The sequence below is a fragment of the Heteronotia binoei genome, chromosome 1 (assembly GCF_032191835.1).
Source record: "Heteronotia binoei isolate CCM8104 ecotype False Entrance Well chromosome 1, APGP_CSIRO_Hbin_v1, whole genome shotgun sequence".
NCBI lineage: Eukaryota > Metazoa > Chordata > Lepidosauria > Squamata > Gekkonidae > Heteronotia > Heteronotia binoei.
The window spans coordinates 115,008,221-115,028,413 of NC_083223.1; positions in this window are offsets into that span (position 1 = coordinate 115,008,221).

Genomic DNA, 20,193 nt, shown 5'->3' on the forward strand with positions numbered 1-20,193 from the left:
ACTTTTGTCCTGAATCTACAGTCCATCAATTTCATTGGGTGCCCTTGAGTCCTAGTAATATGGGAGAAAGACTCGCAATTGGTTCTGTTGCTTCAGACCAACATGGCTACTCACCTAAATTTATATTTATGGGAGAAAGAGAAAAACTTTTCCCTGCCTGTTCCCCCCCCCCCCCCCCCATTCCCCTGCTTAACTGTATAAACCTCTATCATGCTGAAAAGGCTCAGACTCCTCATCCTTTTCTCATTAAAAAGGTGTTTTCCTCCTCAGTGTCCTCTCAGTGACCTTGTGTGACTGGCCCAAGGTCACCCAGCAAGCTGGGGACCTCCTTATAGCTTTGCTTGTTGAAAACCACATCAGCATGCCTGTTTTTGTTTTCCTTGTTTTTCTTGTAAGCTTGCTTAATATAGAAGTCCCACAAGTCTTTCCCAGCTGTCCTTTGAACTGGAGATAGCAGGGACTGAACCTGGGGCCTTCTGCATGTGAAGCGGATGCTCTAACACTGAGCCAGGATCTCAGGTCAATGTCCTTCTCAACCCATTTCATTGGAAATGCCACGGATTGAACGTGGGACCTTCTGCAAGCCAATCTGAGGCTCTACTGCTGAGCCACAGTCCTCCTCTGGCAACAGGTTCCACACTTTTGTGTTTGCCCCACGCCCTGTTTGATTCCACACTCTTCCGTTTGTTCTACAACACTTCTGTTTTGTTTGCATCCCCGAGTCATTCTTGAACTCACATATGGGGAAAGAGTGTAATTATCAAAGATTTCAGGTTTTCATGGCTGGCATCATCATTAGGGTTTGTAGCATCTTTCGGGCTCAAGTGCCGTGTTCTACTGGAGAAAGTTTTTTTGGAAGAAATACTTTCTCCAGTAGAACACGGCACTTGAGCCCGAAAGATTCTACAAACCCTAGTGTAATTATCGTTGGATTAGCACAGTAAACTCCATAATTTAATGCGTGAATTATTAAACTACCTTTCGGTATATCTTTTGGTATAGTTAAAATGGTCATTACGACATAGAACCTGTTGTTAATTTATTTGAATCCCACCACTGGGAGGGGCCTACCTAGGTAGTCCCAAAAACAGTCCTCATTCCCCACCCTGGGCCACAAAACCCAAAGGCTGAGCCTGACAGACCCCTTGACCGCCCAAAGGGGGAGATGCCATATGGTGCTCACTGGATACATTCCCCCCTTGTTCCACACCAACCTGCCACCACCAAGGCCAAACCTCTGTTTAGGACCTTGTGCCCATTGAGCCTAAAGCTACCCACAGCCTTTGCCACGGATCCTCCAGAAAGATATCATTGCCCTTGACCAACAGATGCACCCCATCGTTTCTATAGAGGCTGGCCAAGCCAGCCCATATCCCAGGATGAAGCAAAAAGTGCCCTCTGCCCACCATTGCCCTCCCTACCTCCCTATTTGCCTTCTGGAGAGCCCAGTCCAGACCTCTGGGGTCCCCCTCCCTGCACTACATGATAATTTCCACCCAAGTAGATCAACAGTACATGAAGCAGAGAGTCATTTCTCCCCTTGAATAGCAATGGAAAGAGGCCAGGCCATCTCAAGTCCCATTGCCCCAAACATTCAGCCAAAACAAACTCACTGATCCCCAGCTGTGAGCTGATGGCCCAGTAGGCTGCTCAGAAGACCATACTGTGGCACCAAATGGCAACCCTTCACCTCTCCTGGTGGCCAGCCCAACCTGAAAAGAAAGCAGACTTAACAGCTGAACCAAACCTTCATAGTGCAGCCAGCAGCTGAATGCATGACTTGTAGCACCCTGATCTCCAGTGCTCTAGTCATTGTATGTCTGGTGCTGAATATCCCACAGCAGCTGCAGTAGAGGTCACCCGAATTCAGAAGAAATGGTCTCTGAAGCTAAACTTACCCAGCCCCAGTGTGTCTAGCACCCTCCAGGTAATTGCCCCAAACTGAAATTTGGTCAGCAGGCTAGCATCCCTGTGCCTGAACAGTGTGCCCCCATCCCCATCTCATTACCAGGCACATCCAAACAAGAGCCCACCTTAATCTCCACCTTTCTACTGCCTTGATCAGTCTCAGATTGTCAGACCCTTACATGGATGCTGCTCCTCACAAAGCAAACATTATGTCGCTGCAGCTCACTAAAAGAGGACCTCAGGGGAAATGGTCTCCCTAGTATCAGACACTGCTCCCACTTCATGTGACTAGCCCTCCATCATCCTCCCTATGCAGAAATCCCCCAGCTTAAGTGCTGTGTAGAACCCTCATTCCAAAGCTGAATGCAGAAGCAGAATAACAGAGTAACACAAAAAAGCTTTACTGTGCACCTCAGGGCTGTTAAGGTATGAGTTTATGAAGCTTTGCAAAAGCCTGTGAAGTAAAGAAAAACTATTTCTGTAAGAGGTGTGACTACAGATGCAACTCTAAGGAAACTTTCCTGATTGTAAAATCCATTGGATAACATGAGACTTCCTTCTGAGTAGACCTCCTTAGGATCATTTGTAGGAATAGGTCTTCTGCTTCATCATATGAGAAGGTATACCAAAAGGTGGCAGAACAGGTACATCTTCCAGATCACCAATTACCACATAGTAAAGGATACCTTCCCTGCCCTGGATAGCCCAGGTTAGCCCAATCTTGTCAGATCTCAGAAGCTAAGCAGGGTCAGCCTAGTTAGTATTTGAAAAGGAGACTGCCAAGAAATACCAGGGTCACATAGCAGAGGCAGGCAATGGCAAACCATTTCGGAAGTCTCGTGCCTTGAAAACCCAAGGGGTCAAGTTGACTGCAACTTGATCGGGGGGGAGAAAGGACACCTATGGCATTGTTTGAGTCTATATGCAGTATGTATCATAAAGAAAACTGGATTAGATTTAGATTAAGGTGGAATGAAAACTGGCGGAAGGGACATTAACAATTTGAGATATGTAAATTATATCATATACTAGCAGAAAATAGTGAAGACTTGAAGCGACTACTGCTGAAGGTTAAAACAGAAAGTGCTAAAGCAAGAGTATAGATGAACAGCTAGAAGAGAAAAGTAATGATTTCCAGGGAATTACACAACATTAAGGATGATTGTGAAAAAACTGAAATTGTTAAAAGATTTTCTATTCTTGGGCTCCATTATCAACCGAAGGGAAGACTGCAAACAAGAAATCAGAAGGAGACTGAGACTGTAAGGGCAGCCATGAAGGAGCCTGAAAAGATCCTTAAGTGTAAAGATGTGTCATTGATGAACAAGATCAAGATAATTCATGTCATAATATTCCACATTACTATGCATGGGTGTGGAACCTGGACACAGGGCTGACCATGCCACTAGGCAAAATAGGTGATTGCCTAGGTCACTGGCCATCTGGGGGCACAAAACTGGTCGCCCCAATGTGACTCCGTGGTGTTATCAGTGCAGGGCAGGGGGTGCCAGAAGTTAACCTTGCCTAGTGTGCCAGACAGTCTAGGGCCAGTCCTGGTTCGGCAATGAAGAAAGATGACAGGAAGAGAGTTGATTCCTTCGAAACACAATATTGGAGAACAGTTTTACTGATACCATGGACTGTCCAACAAATCAAGCAAATGGGTTCAATAACAAATTAAGCCTGAACTCTCCCCAGCAGCTAAAATGACTCCAACTGAGGTTATTGTACTTTGGTCACATTATAAGGAGACAAGAACTTCTGAAAAAGACAATAATTATTGGAAAAGGTGAAAGCAGAAGAAAAAGAGGAAGATCCAACGTGAAATGGATTGACACAATCAAGGCAGCCATGGACCACAGTTTGCAAGACCTAAGGAAGGCCGCTAACCTTAATATGTTTTGGAGGACATTAATTCACAGAGTTGCCATGCATTGGAAGCAACTTCATGACATTTAACACATACACACGTGTCATTGTTCATTTAGCACCATGAATCCAAACATTAATACAATTACAGTTAACTATCAATAATACAATTACAGTTAATTATCTTAGACCTCATATTTTAATGCTTTTTTTGGGGGGGGGGACATAGAAGTTTTAAAATTCTGAAACAAAAGACAGGGCACCACTATTTGCCGTATTTTCTCTATCTGCTTTACAATTATTTTTTCCTTTCTCAAACCACCCATAATACCTGCAAGTCTCCAGTGGTATCAGATGTTCTTGCAATTACAGCACATTTATAATAGTAAGTATTGCCACAGCGGTCTTTAAGTTGCTCTCCCAGGTAGTCATCTCTAAATATCTCAACTGCTGCTTGAGTGTTCTGCAACTGACTGGTTTCCACTGATGTTCAGCGGTGTCTTGCCCACAGTACCACCTGGCTTTTTCATGGTTCATTATTTACCCACAGCAGGAACCTATTGGTCTTTAGAACATTGTGCAATGCCAGAAAGTACAGGAAAATGCTTGCTGTCTCTGTGCTTTCTACTTCTTTTCCCACCTTTGACCAGAATCAGGTGTACTTCAGCTGTCATTGTTTGTTTCAACTCATTTTTTGCTGTCTCTAGGTCTGCCATCTGGCCAATTTTAAACCAACCATACACAATCTTTTTTTTTCTTTTTCTTTTTGGGATTTAGTCCATGACAATTTAAAGTGTGTGTAAATAATTTGTTTAAACCAACTGTGGTAGTGTCACTCTCTGGCTATAGCTCAGTATTTCTCTGAGATGTTTTTGATGTCTACTTTTTCCTCATGCAAATAGTTTTAGAGACTAGGTTCCTTTAATACGGCTCATCAGAACTTACTGTCTCAGAAACAGAGTAGGCACACACTACAGTGTGTGTGTGTGGGCATCAAACCTCGGTTTCAGTTTCTGAGGATTACCTTATTTCGTGTGGATGTGCCCAGCATTGAGGTAAGTATTAGGATATTGCCTGTATGTCATATCTGAAGAATAGTAGGAGGCTAACGGATGGCTATAGTGGTGCTATGGCTCAGAATACTCTTTCAAAAGAGGTGTACTGTGTGACACAGAGGTGTACTGTGGCCACTGTGTAACACAGAGTGTTGGACTGGATGGGCCATTGGCCTGATCCAACATGGCTTCTCTTATGTTCTTATGTGTATCATGCCCCATGTTTGTTGATATGTCATCACATGCTGCATAGTCCTTTTCCAGAAGCCCTTCCCTCACTATGTTGTTGATTATTGGTTATGTGCTAGCCCTGTGTATTTCATTATGCTGGCTTTAATTATATTGATAATATTTTGGATGGTAGCTGAGTTAATTTAATTTGTATTAGCTTTATATGTTATTTTTCTACAACAGACTTTTACAATGTCTTTTCTAACAGCCATGAAGCTGACGATTTTGCTTCCAGGCACTGATGAAATGTATTGCTTTTAAATAATAATTCTTTTCTCCCCTCAAGAAAAAGCATACTTCAGGTCTCTTGTAACATATCACTTTTTGTTGTATTATGCTGGGGGCACTTGGTTTCTTACTACTCATACTGCCACTCACTTTTTATTCTGCACAGCCCTCCCTAGGAGGCCAATTTTTACTATGATTCTTAATTTTCATTTGGAAACTGATGATGATTAAGTGAGCCAATGACACTAGGAGGTCTTGCTTCAGCTGCTTTCATGGCTTTGTTGATGACTGAAAAAGCAATATAGGATATGTCATCACTAGAGAGTGGATATGGCCTCATTTTGAGGATATTTGTCTTGTTAGTCCAATTTCATATATTACCTAACAAGTGTGAGTGGCTCCTTCCTTTGACTGTATGCTCACAACTAGGAATGGGAATGAACCGTCGCATGAATGAACTGAAGTTTGTAAGGAATTTTGGCTGCTGATGAAGTTCATGACAGGTCAACCAGCATAAACTTTCCACAAACTTTCCAGCTGGTTGTGGCAGCCTGTACCAGTCAATGAACAATTTGTGCTGGTCAATGAACCGTCTCCACTCAGTCTAAACATTTACCCAACTTCAAAGCAAAGGGGGGAGGGACTAGTGGGCATGTAAAGGAGCATCTGATGAAGGTCTCCTGTGACTCTGATGTCTCTAGCTTGCTCAAGATCCATTCGATATGCTCCCAAACCTCTTAAACCTGTACCTGTCATTTCCTCAGAAAGCACTTTTCTGGGGCCACCTTCTTTGGAGAACTATAACTCAGCTCCTGTAAATTCAATCCTCATCAAATTTGGGGAGCAGGTGAGGAGAGTCAGCCAGAGATCACCTGCAAGTTTGGTGTCTCTAGCACACCAAGGGGGCATTCTACTGGATCACAAATCTCATAAACTGAACTGATTCATTTAGCCCCCAAAAGTCTATGATAGCTCATAGTTTGCAATCCAGGCATACCATGAACGGAACCACATTTTCTCCATTCATGCCCATCCTTCTTCTATACTCTATTAACATGACATGTAAACACTATGCAAAAGAGGAGGATCCTGAAAGAAGTCATTGGCCCAGTGGCCCAATCCAGTCGGTGCTGCTTTTTAGTTGGAACGTTCTACATATTTGTGCAATTTGTCTTAAATGTCTTTTAAAAAATGGGACAGCACATATGAAGGAAAGTACTGTTCATGATATCATTTGGATAATAAACCATAGATGTTGAGAACTGTTGAGGTCATTCACTCCAGCTTCCTCCTCCTGTTTTTAGTTGTCTACCATGACGAAAATCTTGTGGATTCTGTGGATTCAAGTGGCCTGCCCCAATACAATTACATTTCATTAAAACATCCAGTATAAAATAAAAATTGACTTGGAATTACAGAAGTCAGTACAGAAGGTGGGAGAAAAAAAATTAACACTCTTCTTTAATGTTCATATTCTTGTTTAGTTACTTGATTACTGTGTTTTGTTCAAATGTTTATTTAAATAGTTGACAATGAAGGTTCAATTGTGTTTCCAGACATGACACTGCAAATTTGTTGCCCAATCCTCAGCATGTTTCCTCAGAAGTAAGTTCCATTGATTTTAGGTGATGCACATCCAGGAAAATATGTTCTTATATTTTCAGATGCTTGCAGAGAATGACAAGATATAAATCCTCTGTGTCCATTTATTTATTAATAATAATCTTTGCACAAGAACTTTAAGGTAATCTGCCACTGACATTACTGCAGTGCTAATCCTCTTGCCTCTTTCATTAGAGTAACTACAGTCTTTCAAACATGGCACTGAATGTAATGAAACAGATCTTGCTGGACACAAAGGTTCTTACACCTGTTATTTGCAGGGTGTCACTCTTCATATTAAGTAAACAGAAGTGGGAGGACCTGCAAGGACTGGAGGGACATCTCATTTTCTCCTCTCCTACCACTCCTTTCCCTTTCCTGAAAGTATCCTTATGCTCTCCCCTTTTCTGAATCCATCTCTTCTTTCTACCCACCAGTCAACTTACCTTTACTACCCCCCTTTACTTTTCTTACTTTCTCCACTGATAGCAGCCACTCTCCAATGCTGGGTGCTGGGCCAGGCCCAATTGTGTGGTGGGAAACGTACAAGGACTTGCGAGGGGCACTTCAATTTAGCCTTTACTGCGCTCCCCACAATATTTCCTCTCCCGCTCTTGCTAGAAGTCTCACAGTCCTCACCTTTCCCTGCTTCCTTCTTTTCTTTCCACTCAGCAGCTAACCTAGGCCCTTTCTGAACACACAGCTCACTGTACTCACTCCAGATAATCCAAGCAGTCAAACTGCAGTAGCTAAGAGAACGTTGACCGGATTTTTGTTCCTGCCTTTCTGCACCACTCTTTTTTCTCTGGTTTATTTATTGTGTATTCTGTGTATGCATTCTGCATCTTGAACAAAACTCACATTTTTGCCTAATTGGGGTGGGAACTTTTCTTGTCACATATGTGTGTTTGTGGAGAGGTGTCCACTTGCCCTATTGCAGTTGCTCAGTAGCTTTTAGTAAGTGCCTTCCATTTAAATCCTCCTTGTTCAGTTTCATTAATGAAATTGACACAGAAACATGGCCACTGACTTGGCCAAGCTGGTGCACAAGTGATGGGCACACCGCAGCCTCCCTTTTCTTTCCTCCTCATTTTCTCCATCCTGTTGGCTCACCACTGCTGGGCTATCCAGGCATGGGCAACCAATTGCAGGACATGAACTCCGTTATGGCCCCTACATGGTAGAACCAGCTGCCGGAGGAGGTGAGGGCCCTGCGGGACCTTGTTCAGTTCCGCAGGGCCTGTAAGACGATCCTCTTCCGGTTAGCCTACACCTAGCTAAGATGAGAACTCAATGTAGCTTGCCAGACGTCTGTTTTATATGTAACTGGAATGTTATTGGTTTTAAGGTTTTAACTGTTTTAAATATTTAATTGCCTATATATTTAAAAGTGTTTAATTTTATGTTGACCAAATTTTGGAAGCCGCCCTGAGCCACTTGTGGGAAGGGCGGGATATAATCTTAAATAAATAAATAAATAAATACATAATAAAAATAAAACTTGGAGGGTGGCTGGTCTGCCATCAGTTTGTGCTTCAGTAGCATCACTCTGGTGATGGTTGTGGAGCTGTGGCCAGAGCTGGTGGGCACCCAGTTCCTCTGAGGGAAGGGGGGAAGAAATCTTTCCAGCAGAAACACTTCCAGAGAACAGAGTTTTTCAACTTGCAGGAAGGAGTCCAATGAAAAGCAGATGTTTCACTCCCTCCCTCCTGCCTCCAGCTCTGCATCTAACCATATGTTGGGGGAGGGGGAGGGCAGACAGCAGCCCCCAGAAATGGGAACCAGCATTGATGGTACAGGGAACCCATCTTTCCAAAGGTCCCCCAAGAAATCCACCCCATTTCCCCCCCAAAAGTGATTCAAAGCAAGAAAAAAGACAGATTTAAGCCCAACCACATTGCCTCTCTGCAACCAGCAGAGGTGAGCTCAGAGCCTTGGACATTTTACAGAAAGCAGAGAGCCTTTTGGGTTTTGTCCCCATGCTCGCCTTGTCTCATGCAACTGTGTCTGCTGGCACCTGGTGCTGGCAAACATGAAAATCTTTGGGAAGCTCTTGAGAAATACCCCCATTCAAAGCAGGTGCCGTGCTCATGCAGTACTTTCCCTTCGGTTGTAAGCTCAATAAAGGATTCCCTAGGAGAAAACAGAAGGGGGTGGGCAGAGAAGTCGCCTTTGAGGGATGGGGACGATAAATGTGAAGGTTTTTTTCTGCATTTGAATTACTCCAGTGTGTAAATGGGGGGAGGGGGCGGGTTTGAGGAAAGTCCATGGCAAAACAGCATCCAGAAAACCCAGGGAAACAGCAGAGGGAAACCAAACTGAGAGCTGAGCAATGCAGAAAAAAATAATTCAGTGGAAATGCCAAGTGAACCTCAAAAGCAATGCAGAATGAAAAAATTACCAGAAGGCAAAACAGCTCCGAGTGCAGGGCATAACCCAGTGCAGAAAGGGTCCTATTTGGGCAGTCTCACATACGCTAAATAATGCAGTTTCAATCCATTTCAAGCAGTAAAATCCAGTTGCAAACTGCATTGAGATTGAATTGAAAGTACATTATTTAGTGTGACCCCTATGTTCAGTCATATTTATTTACTACATTTATACTCTGCCTTTCTCCACATTGTGAACCAGCACTGTGAAAGCAGTTTACATAATTTCCTTCCATTTTATCTTAATAACAACTCTATGATGTATTTTAGGCTTGGAATTTGTTACTGGCCAAAGATCACCATTTTTCATGGGGGAGTAGGGATTCAAACCAGGGTTCCCCAGGTCCTAATTGGATATTCTAACCACTACACCACAATGGCTTTCATGTGATGCCTGCTGTTGAACAGTAGCAAACTGGATGAGTCATGGAACTTGTGTTGGTGGTTACTGTTAATCCTGGCCCCAATGAATCCTTCCCTCAAAGAAGAAGAATTGCAGATTTATACCCTGCCCTTCTCTCTGAATCAGGGACTCAGAGCAGTTTACAATCTCTTTTATCTTCTCTCCCCACAACAGACACCCTGTGCGGCTGAGAGGGCTCTTACAGCAGCTGCCCTTTCAAGGACAACTCCTGAGATAGCTATGGCTAACCCAAGGCCATACCAGCAGCTGTAAGTGGAGGAGTGGGGAATCAAACCCGGTTCTCCCAGATAAGAGTCCGCACACTTAACCACTACACCAAACTGGCTGAAACAATTCTGGAAAAGGTCCCAGCCTCACCTTTTATTGACAGAAACTGAGGATTGAATTGGCAATACCATTGTTGTTGACTAGCAATGGCCACCAAGGGCATTAGTTTCTTGAAGCTATAGGCACTGCTTCTATTACTTGGGTTCTGTGTTTTTTTCTGCAAACCTGTGGGGTGGGGTTTCTCAAGTTTGTAGAAAGATCTGTCTTGTCTGTTCACAGTTCCAATCTCTGGATTTAAGAATCCTCAGATCTGGGCATGCTGAAAATACAAGTGAACCTGCAAGAAACTTGCAGAAGCAACATCCCATTTAATCTGGTTTTGCTCCCTCCCCTCTTTTCCCACCCCATAGTTCTCTCTTAGGGCGTTTTTGCACTGACCTTAATCAGCAGAGACGCCCCTCTTCACCGTGCAGGATCGGTGCGGATTTTGCACTAATTGCTGTGGAGCACCCGGAAGAGCCGGAAAGTCCCCCGGCTTTTGTGGCACAAACGGAAACCGCCAAAAACCAGTTTCCATTTGCGCCGCAAAAGCCACGGGACTTTCCGGCTCTTCCGGGTGCTCCGCGACAATTAGTGCGAAATCCGCGCCGATCCTGCGCGGTGAAGAGGGGCGTCGCTGCTGATTAAGGTCAGTGCAAAAACGCCCTTAGACTGTGATCAGACTGAAAGGTTGGCAAAGTTTGGGTATGCCACTAATCACTCCATCACATTTTGTGATGGAGATTTTCAATCACGCTGATCACCACACACTTCCTCCATGGTTGACCATTCAGATTAGTGTTGTGCATCACCATGAAAAAACCACAACTTTGACTTTCAAAAAAGCATTTATTGGGTGTGCATGTTAGCCCACGCACTATCAGTTTTAAAAAATAAACCAGCAAAACCAGAATTAAGAGTTCACACTTCTAAATTAGTTTGAGTGCACTCCGGGGGAGTCCAGACATTCAGGAACATGGGATGGATGCATGGACATCCATAAGCACTGGACTTTCTCTGGGGGCTTTTTATTCTGCATAAAACTCATCATATGGTAGGATGAGTATGACTGGGGAACAGGTGCCAGATGTGGCTGTGTGAATGAGCCTGCTTAATCCAAACAGCAACTATATCAGGCCAAACTGTCCATCTGACCACACCCCTAGACTTTCTTTCTCTTTTCTCTTTCTTTTTTCTCTAATTCGTACTATTATCCACACTCTTTCATTTACTTTCTTTTTCTCTGTTCCCCATCATGCTTCCTTTCTTTCTTTGTCACTCCACCAATGCCTGTCAGTTTTTCTTATTATTTGGCCCCACAGTCCTGCTGTCTCTTCCTTCCTTCCTTCCTTCCTTCCTTCCTTCCTTCCTTCCTTCCTTCCTTCCTTCCTTCCTTCCTTCCTTCCTTCCTTCCTTCCTTCCTTCCTTCCTTCCTTCCTTTCTTTCTTTCTTTCTTTCTTTCTTTCTTTCTTTCTTTCTTTCTTTCTTTCTTTCTTTCTTTCTTTCTTTCTTTCTTTCTTTCTTTCTTTCTTTCTTTTCCTTGTCTCTGTCTTTCTGCATCCCCCAATTCTGCCTGTTTCTCCCTCTCCAATAGGCATTACTTTCTTTTTCTGTTCCTCAATGCCACTTGTCACACACATACAAAAGCTGTCATTACTCTCTTTCTTTCTGAATCCCCAATGCAGCCTAACACACATATACTTTTTTATTACCTTTTGTCTTTCTTTCTCTTCAACCCCAATGCCTCCTTTCTCTCTCTCACTCACACACACACATGTATGCACAAAAAACCCCTTGGTTCTTTCATTTTACTTTTCCCATTGCCTCCTGTCACATACACATTCTCTTTTGGTACCTTTTCTCTTTCCCCATCCCTCAGTGCTGCCTGTCTCTCTTTCATTACCTTCTTTCTTTCCTTCTCTGTCCCCCAATTCCATCTCTCTCTCTTTTATTATTTTCTCTTTCTCTATCTTCCAATGTATTTTATTTTTTATTTATTTATTTTATTTGGTTGATTTATATTTCGCCCTTTTCCATACGGTCTCAGGGTGTGTTTGGGTGGAATTTAACCCCCTCTCCATTTTTGTTTATTTCTCTGATTTTTCTGCAAACCTGGGGAAGGCAGGTCCCTGAAATCCCTAGAGTTATCTGTTTTCTGTCTCTCCTCCCCACCAGACATTACTTTCAAATCCTAATCCATGGATTTAAGTATCTGCAGATGAGTCACAGCAGACTATCAGAAATGTCACCTTCTGGATGAAGTTCCATTGATTCATCTGTTTCCCGATTCCTAACTTTTTACATGGCTAGCAATATTTTTATAAGCAGATTTATATCTTTCTCAGCCTGTTGATTTTAATGGACTCAAAAAAAAGAGTATAACTCTGCTTAGGACTTCAGTGTAAGACTCATGTTTCTCTCCTTCTGGTTTCACTCTTTACAATGATTTTACTCTTATGGTTGGCAGGTTAGTGTTGAAAAATACCTGGAGACTTTAGGGGTGGATCCAGGAGAGGGTGGGGTTTGGGGAGGGTACAGGAGGGGCTTCAGCACAGTGCAATGTTGTACAGACCACCCTTCAAAGCAGCAGTTTTCTTCAGGGGAGCTGATCTGTGCCAGCTGGAGATCAGCTGTAAAAGCAGGAGCTCTTCAGGCCCCACCTGGAGGCTGGCAATCCTATTTACTCTTCTGAGAGTGGGAGGGGGGAAGGAGGCCTTGAGGCTTGTTGTTGTCATTGCTATACCAGTGTTATATATCATGGCAAGTTATGAATTTGGCAATGTTCACTTATTTTCCCCTGGTTCCTGAGGGCCAAAAATCATGTTTTCCAGTTTGGTTTCACTTCCTCTTCTGGTTGTTGGCTGTTATAATTTGTGCAAGCAGAGGCCAGGGAAGGCCCTGCTTTTGTTCCAATAAAACTTTCAATCCTTCTAGCACGGTATGCTTGTGGAATTATTACAACCTGTATATCCCCTTTTCTCCTAGAAGTTCAAGAAGGCATACATGAACATTATTCTATTTTGACTTCATAGGAATCCTGCAAGGCACAATTAGTTTATATAAAATGAGTAGCCCAAGGCACTTAATAAGCTTCATAGCTAAGCAAGAGTTTCAGATCAAGTCATTCTGCTCTATCATACACACTCCAACTCTCATAACTTGTAAATGCCACACTGGAAACTTTATGTGTTTGATTCACCTCCAAAACTTGTTTGGTTCTTCCTAATCTCCTCCCACTGTGGAGATGAAAAAAGCTCATAAAATGCGAACAACCATTCTTCATGGAATGGAATTTTGTTTTGTTTTTTGTTATATCACAAAAGATTAGTAGTTCAGAAAACTGAATTTAGGATGAGATCCACAGGTGCTATTCCACAGCTTTCGTTGGTAGGGAAAGGGAGGGCAATTCCTGCTAATGTTTCCCTCCCACTCAGATCTCCACTTCCCCTGCACTGTTCCTTCAGATCTCAAAAGCAGAATTTAAGATTTCTCAGTGGACTATAGTCAGGCTGTAGCTACAGAAGGGCCTCTGAGGACCCTACCCTCTGACTCCCCTTGGAGGCCCCCCAACCCAGTGGAGCAAGAAGAGAGGGCGAGAGGCAGCAGCTGCATGAATCATAAAGATCCAGTCTGCTGGCCCCGTAGTTGGCTTGCACAGACCACCCCAATGGACCCGACGCCTCACGGTCGCTCTAAAAAGTGTGCAAAAAGCGAGTATAGTGTAGCAGGCACCATGGCAGCATACAAAGTGCTGAGAACAGGCATAGAGCATACTACGGCAGCCCAGAACACTGGTGGTGAGCAATGCGAGTCAGCAAGGCAAGTTATGTGGGCTCATATTAATTCTGGAGCGATTTTAAATCCTTCAGATGGGCCAACTACTTCGGGTGGCTCCTCACAAGTAGACCAAACTGTGAACGTGCAGGGTTTGGCGCAAGGGGCAGTAGGCTCTATAGTACTACCTCCGGAATTTGCGTCTTCCCTTACTAGGCAGCTATTAGAAGGGATACGTAGCTGCTGTCCTAACAGGGGCAGAAGGAGGTTTCCTTCATTCCCCTTCATCTTCAGCCTCACATTTATCTCATAAAAGGGATAATAGATCTGGAAAATCACTCTGACCCACGAAGGCAGCACAGAAGCAGGTGGCTTGCCAGGAGAGAGCCATCGTTTCCATGCAGGGAACTGAGGAGGAGCAGCCTGTTAGAAATAGTGACAGAGAAGAGGGGGAGTTTTCAACAGATGAGGAAGAGGCAGAGATAGAGGTTCCTGAACTTTCTCTTAGATTTTTCAAAGTTGTTGATTACAACTACTTACTATCTAAGATCCTCATTGCATTAGAATGAGCCTGATGTGAGTTTGGAAGAGAAGGATAGACCCAAAAAGAGGCATAAGGAAGGAGATGTGGAATTTTTCCCAAAACAGTCAGGCACAGAGAAGGCTTTTCTCCTTCCAGCATATTTTGAATGTCAGACAAGAGCAGAATGGAAAAAAAACCATTTGCTAATAAGCAATACCCAGGGTTCCTAAGAAAGTTATATCATCTTTAGTCTTTCACTAATGAGTTCCTTAAAGTACCTCTAGTGGATGCACCCATTACGGCATTGCAATCATATGGTCTAGTGTGAGAAGATGGTCAGGGTACACTTAAGGACCCATTAGATAAAAAAGCAGAATTTGTGCTAAACAAATCACATGAGGGATCTGTTATGATCCTCAGAGCCTCAGCAGTTGGGTCTATGATTGCAAGGGCTAGTACTGTGTGGATGAGAAAACTAATTCATATGATACCAGAAGAAAATACCAGGACTCTTATTGGAGCAAATAGAGTTTTAAAGGCAGTATCATTTTTAACTGATTCTACTTTGGACCCCCTAGTTTTTGCCTCAAGTGTGATCTCTTCAGCCACGGCACACCGGACCTTATGGCTTAGAGCCTGGTTGGCAGATACACACTCAAAAAATATTGTAATGGTCTACCTATTCTTAGGGGGATACCTTTTTGGGGAGGCGCTGAATAAAATCCTTGTCGAAACAAAAGACAAAAAGAAAGCAATGCCAAAATTTCTGAGAAGGCAAGAATGAAGGCAACTATATACTTCTTCCTTTCGTTCCAAACATTCACTACTTGGATTCCGACAAGACAACAGAAGAGCCTCCTGGGGCTCGAGACAGCCTTTTTGTAGGCAAAATTTTGGAAACAGGTTCAACAAGTCCTGAAACAAGCATGCAGATAAGTCTGACAGAGACGCTAAGCCAAAGGTATGACTACCCAGAACTTCTGGTCGATGGACATCTCCAGCATTTTTCTCAGCAGTGGATGACCTCACCTGCAGACTGCTGGTGCAAGGAGATAATTGCCAATGGATACAAGCTGTCCTTTCCATCCTTTTCACCTCAAAGATATCTGCAGTCCCTAGGTCACAGAAATGCAAAGAAAATTGAAATAACACTGAATGCCATCCAGCATCTCCTAGATATAAAGGCAATAGAACCTGTTCCAATAAGCGAGATTCAAATATTTTCTTTACAGTACCAAAGAGATTCCAAGACTGGTGAGCTATACTGGATCTGAAACATGTCAACAATTTTTTAGTGACAAAACACTTCTGGATGGAAACATTGAGAGCTATATCAGAGTCCCTACAACCAGACAAATTCCTCACATCAATATTTTTGACAGAGGCATATCTGCATATTTCCATCTTCAAAGGGCATCTGAAATTTCTCTGATCCTGTTACAGGGATCTTCATTTTCAGTTCAGGTTACTTCCTTTTGGCCTGGCTTCAGCTCCATATGTCTTTATAAAGATACTCACAGCTCCAATAGTCATGCTCAGGGAGAAAGGGATTCAGGTACATCCCCATTTAGACAATATGCTGATCAGAGCTCATTTGGAAACATCATCCCACTCTGCCATGAGTCAGACAATCAACTGCCTTTAGTCTCTTGGGTTCTTAGTAAACATTCAGAAGAGTGCTCTGTCCTGCTCACGGAGATTGGAACATCTGGGGGTTATAGTAGACACTCAAGTGGCAAGGCTGTTCCTATTGGAACTAAAAGCTCAGAAGATCAAGGAAATGGCAGCAATAGTCATAAGGAGCACCTACTCCTCACTGATGTCCCTGACAAAATTACAGGGCTTATTGATATCCATGATAGACCCTATTGAATGGGGGACATTGCACACAAGGCAACTGAAAAGCTTCCTCCAGCCCTTTAAGTAGACACTACATTCAGAGTTCTTCTAGCAGAAAAATGCAGCCTTCAATGGTGGACCAAGAAGGTGAACTTGGCTCAAGGGAAGGCTTTCTGGGGTCCAGAGCGGAAACAGATATTCACAAATGCCATCTTAACAGGTTGGGAACCTCCTTCCAGAATTCTCCAATTCAAGGTGTATGGTCAGCGAAGGAGTTGAAGCTTCCTATAAATATTCTGGAATTGAGAGCAATTAGATTAGCCTTACATCATTTCACATCAAGACTTCCCAGGGTGCATACGGACGGACAACATCTTGGCAAAGGCCTACATCAACAAGCATGGGGGGGGGGGTCAAAATCATCAGCTCTTCAGAGAGGCATGCAAACTGTTTGCTTGGCCGCAAGTCCACATCTCATTCATTCGAGCAGAACATGTGAAAGGGACCAACAACAGATTGGTTAAGCTGTCAGGAGATCTCTCAACAAAGCTGTCTTCCATCAGATCATGACTCACTTGGGGACACCACTGGTGGACCTGTTTGCTTCTCCAACAAGTCATCAATTCACAAGGTACTTCCACCCCAAAGCAGAAGAGGTGGAGGGTCTGTTTGCATTTCCTCGCATTCTGTTGCTACCCAGACTTCTCAGGAAAATTTGGGAGCTGCAGGTATAGGTGATAGTGGTGGCACCTTACTGGCCAAGAAGGCCATGGTTCGCAGGTTGGTGGGTTTTTACAAAATTCAAGTGTCCGCTGAATTTTTTAAAAGCCCCCCAACTTCAAAAATACTGACTATGCCCCTGAAAACAGTACATTTGGGGAAGCAGGGAGAAGTACACCTGCTCAAGTAACATGTTTCAGTAAGAATGTTTTGCCTGTGCTGAAGTACCCATTCATTCCAGTGAAAAGATTCTTTCTCCAGTGAAAAGATTCTCTGAAGGAATGAGGTATGGTGGTTGAAGCAGCTCCATGTTTGCATTAGAGTTCTCACACATGGTAGATGTTGCTGAATCTGTGTGACAGTTGGGTGTTCATTACAGGTGGTTTCCATATGGGGACAGGCATGTGTGGTTTCCCCATTGCTGGTGTGGCTGCAGGTAAAATACAATGGTGATGGGGCTTTTATGTGACAAATTTCCCTGCCCCAGTCCTCCAGCAGCAGACCCCATCCTTGTCCTGGACCACGGTGTTTTTTGCCTTTAAACAAATTCAGCTCTAGAATATTGTAATAATATGTGTAACAGGTTCTCTAGTACCAACTTACATTTTATAAAAACCTCTAATGTCTTCCATTGCAGATATATGCATTTCCTGTTATTTACTTTTTAAAAAAATGACAGATGGGAATTGCACATATTGTTACAAAGGTATGTCAATATAACAATATTCTAGTGCTGATTTAAAAAAATACTCCAGTCTCATGGCAGGGTTGGTAAATGGCTGCCATACTGGTGAGAAAAACCTGCCTTTTCCCAAGCACATAGCAGCCATCCAACCTTTACTTTAGTTTTTCCCAAGATGCTGCAGCAAAGCAGGTTTGGAAAAAAGCTAGTGAACACCAGGAGGTGCACAAATGCACCATGATGCTGTGGGGGAGCAGGAGAAAAATCAGCTAACCACAGCATTGAACCTGGGGCAAATAACAAGTGAGGAAATCATCTCTGCTTGTACAATTTATCTTGAGCTGCATCCATACATCATTGGATATTGTGGTATTGTTGCACTGGATCATCCTGTGTGAACAAGCCAATCCAGATGCAAAAAACAGGTAGAGTGCAATATCCAATGATGTGCAGATTCAACTACGGTCAAATGGTGTGTATTTGCTGGGGAGGCAAATCTGGTAAATTCTTGCTTCATTCTGGTGTGCCTTCATCTTCTTAGAAATTAACATAGCAATTACTTTTGGTGCAATAAATACGAGGTACTTGTGATGGATGCAATACAATGAATATAAATTAACGCAGAAAATAAATAAGGTAAAAGCACTTAACCTGTTCTCATGGGGAAACATATGAAGGCAACCTGAAGCATTGGCTTTTCTATTCAGTGAACTGTTCATGTAGCGGCTATTCATGCAATGTGGTTTGGCCCCCATCACGTGGAATATCTCTACATAAGCTATTATCATCACCAATATATCTAAATCTCAATATGGCCAAACCTGTGGTTATTTAATCCAGATACTGGAGCCATGAACAGACAAGACAGATCTTTCCATGAATCTAAAACAGCTCTGGGTTTGTAGAAAAATCTGAAATCTTAAAAAAAAAAAAAATACATTGGGGTCATTAAGACCTCCAAAATGATAACATCAGTGCCTGTGGCTTTAAGAAACAAATGCCTTTTTTGGCTGCTGCTAAGCAACCACAACAGTATTTCCAGTCTTCCAGTCTTGTTTTCTGTTAGTACAGAGCAGTATGCCATTGTGATCTTGTTAAGCAGCACCACCCAACCAGCATGACTCATCCAGGACTCGATGCTTGCTACTGTTCAACAGCAGCTGTCCCATGAAAGCCAGTGTGCTTCAGTGGCTAGAGTTTTTTAAAATAGGATCTGGGTGACTCAGGTCTGAATCGCTACTCTGCCATGGAAACTTTTCTGAGTGACTTTGGGCAAGTCACCCATTATCCACCAAACCTACTTCACAAGGTTGTTGTGAAAATAAAAGGGAGGAGAGGAGAATGGTGTAAGCTGCTTTGGTATAAATGGGGTGGGGCATAAATGAAGTAAATAAAGGTGGAGTATAAATGAAGTAAATAAATATCAATATAGCCAAAGTTGTGAGGTAAATCAAAGTTAGATTGGTGAGTGGGTGAGAAGGAGAGAAAAAAGGAAAAGAAAGTGAGAAATGGGTTTCCAGGAGAGAAAGAGGAATTAGTGTGGGGAGGGGGGCATAAGGAAAGTGAAGTGTCCTCCATAAGCCCTTGATGGTTCTTCACCATACAATTGGGACACAGTTTTCCCAGGTAGAGGGTGCCAGGGAAGGGAAGGAGGGGGAGCTGAAGATGGGGTAGAAAGGAAGGAAGGCTAGTGGTTGGGAAGGAGAGAAGGAAACAGGAAAAAGGGAAAGGGTATGGGGGCTTTCAGGGAAAGTAAAAATTAAATAGGGAGGGAGGGTTAAATGAGATGTCCCCCAGGTCCTCTGCTTGTCATTACTATTTACAGGAGTATATTAATAACTAGTTACAAATAACACTTAGCATTTTTTGGATTCTGCTCAAATGTATGTGTACTCGAAACCTATGAATTCATGTTCTATATCTAACCAATGTACATATGGAAGATGAAAAGACAACATAAGCCTTTTTGTGCAATGCTGACACCTTTCTTTAATTGTATATTTGTAATTATTCAATAGATTATTCTTGAGAAGTCATGCAAATCAGAAGCATCATTGCTGGAAAATACAAAAGCAGATTTTGCATTGTGAAATTATTATTTGGCATTCAAGTCTGGAATCCAGACTCCATTTGACATGCACATTTTTATTATGACTCAGTACCAGCTTGTGTGAAAGTGTTAGCAATGATAATTTAACTTTTTGTCTTTCAAATAATTATTCTAATTACCTAGCCTAAGATACATTTGGCATAATAAGTTGCTAAGTATTCATTAAACTACTCTATCTAGACTGTTTTCTATCATAATGGATTATCACTAATGTGAAATACATTGTGATGCCTATTCTTTTAATAAGCTTATATCTTTTAAAACTAAAGTCTATTGTACAAGATGTTAATTATGTGTCTGCTTATTGAAGTTGATTTACTTTATTTTAGCTTTCAGTTTGCTCAGATAAAATATAAATAGACTTTTAAAAAATGTGTAAGAAAGAAAATTAATTGCATATTAACTTCTTCATGACACCACTGAGATTCCTACAAACTACAGGATAATTGCATTCCAGAAACAAATCTCTTACAATTGCACACACTGAGGAAAC